This window comes from Saimiri boliviensis, chromosome 12 (assembly GCF_048565385.1).
Source record: "Saimiri boliviensis isolate mSaiBol1 chromosome 12, mSaiBol1.pri, whole genome shotgun sequence".
In the NCBI taxonomy this organism is placed as follows: domain Eukaryota; kingdom Metazoa; phylum Chordata; class Mammalia; order Primates; family Cebidae; genus Saimiri; species Saimiri boliviensis.
In genome coordinates this window covers 63,314,001-63,315,976 of record NC_133460.1, presented here as the reverse complement: position 1 = coordinate 63,315,976, position 1,976 = coordinate 63,314,001, and the positions used below count along the sequence as shown (strand labels likewise).

General features: G+C 49.5%; 1 pseudogene; it reads left to right on the top strand.

The window, feature by feature from the left end:
- The first annotated feature begins 455 nt into the window (after positions 1-455).
- LOC141579920 (uncharacterized) lies at positions 456-1,347 on the top strand (annotated as a pseudogene).
- The last annotated feature ends 629 nt before the right edge of the window (positions 1,348-1,976 follow it).

Sequence of the window (1,976 nt, the reverse complement as noted above, 5' to 3'; positions counted from 1 at the left end):
ATCTAAGGTGGGGGGGCTGAAGGGTCAGCTCTCAATTCTCCTGCCATTTTCAGCAATTGCTGTTGCCACCGCGCCCTCTCTGTTTTGAGTTGTTGAGCGTATGTGTCTCTTTCTAGCTGAGCTTTCTTAAGACACTCCGTCACCTGCAAGAATGGACCCAGAAGTTAGGAAGGGCTGTCACTGGTCCTCACCTGCTCCTGGCCACCTGGGGTTATCTTCCTTTCACATCCCTCCCTCTGCAAAGTCTTACCTCTGCCACCTGTGCTTTGAGCAGTTCCCGCTCCTGTAGAAACTGCTGTAACTGCTGCTCAAGGACTGCTTCACAGCGGCTCAAGGGCTGGATGGTGGAGAGGGAGAAGCTTCAATCTGAAAAGCTTGGGCCATTCCACATGGTGCCCCTTAAAAGGGCTAGGTTATAGCTTAATACACAACTCGGTCAGTAAAGATCAAGGCCCATGGTCTGGATTTTAAAAGAACTCAGTAAAGTTGGAAGGGACAGGCAAAGTGATCAAATTTACTGCTGGTTCACAGAGGCCCAGAGAAATCAGATCATATTCTATTGTTATTCCTGTTATTACTACTGCTGTTGGAACCTTTATCAAGTGGGTCACCAGGTAGAATGCTAACAATCCCATTTAACCTCACAACCACCATGTGAGGCAGTTACTACCATTACCTCTACTGTGTAGATGGAAAACATGGAGTATTAGAGGTTAGGTGGTTGCCTAAGATCACTTAGACAGAGCTGGGATTTGAACACCCAGGTCCATCTGATCCTCTAAGTCCATTTTATTTCCTGCTGGGGGTGGGGGCACAGACAGGAAGGGGGAGATGAATCTTTTGTTCACTTTTTGAAAGGATGATACATTCTCATAGTCCAAAACTCAGAAGGCACAGAAGGGAAGTATCTCCCAGCCACCTGTGCTCTCTCCTGAGTTTTTCACAAATCCTTACAGACATGTTTTATGTATATTATTATAGTATACACACACACACACACACACACACAATTTTCTCTTTACACAAATGTGTATACACACACACACACACACACACATTTTCTCTCCTTACACAAATCGTAACATACTAAAGCTCCTCTTCTGTACCTTCACTGTCCAAGTACCTAGTCCTCCACCTAGGACTTGGCCAAGGCCACAGCCAGGTAAGGCCAGGGTGGGCATTTGGCCTCTGAGCTCTGCATCCAGTGCTGGCTCCCCATAGCACCCTTCAACTCACCCACAGCAGATCCAAGGTGAAACTGGAGCCCAGGATTGGCAGTGTGAAATCAGGGGACCCCACAGACTCTTACCAATAAGTCGAAGGTGTTATTCAGTTCACTGGTTGTGATGGAGCTCGAGTCCAGGGCTATTTGTAGTTGGTGTGCGCTCTGAGGCACATGCAGAGAGGAGGAGTTGGGGGAGTATCGGGGGACAGGTAGAGAGAACAATCATTAGGATTGGGGTGTGTGGGGTCTATCTCAGCTGGCAGAGGGGCACCCAGCCGCCACTGTGGGAGGGGGCTGGAGGGCTGGCCTGCAGGGTCACTGTACCTCAGCTCAGGTGCCTTTTACCTCTGGATCTTTCATGGAGGCACATGGTGCAGGGCCCTCCTTGTGACCACCTGCTGCTGACTACAAGAGATGAGAGTACACACGGAGATGTTCTGTCCCCTCAGTGTCCAAGCCTATGACTTCCATTCCTCCCCATCAGCTGGCAGCATTTTCTGTTCTGCCTCTCTCGGACCCTTGGTCCCATGTAACTCCCTTGTGCCAGCTCCTCTCATGGTTCTTATCTCCCACCATCCCACCCTAGGGCCCTTTCAGTGACTCTCTTTAAGGGACAGCCTGACAGCAAATGTCTGTTCTCATTGGGCTGGCTTCCCCTTGAGACTGGGGATGAAGAAAATCAAACAGCAAGGACCATTTCCTGGGTGTCCTGGGTGTTTACAGTGGGCCATGTACTAGGGATTAACAAAAA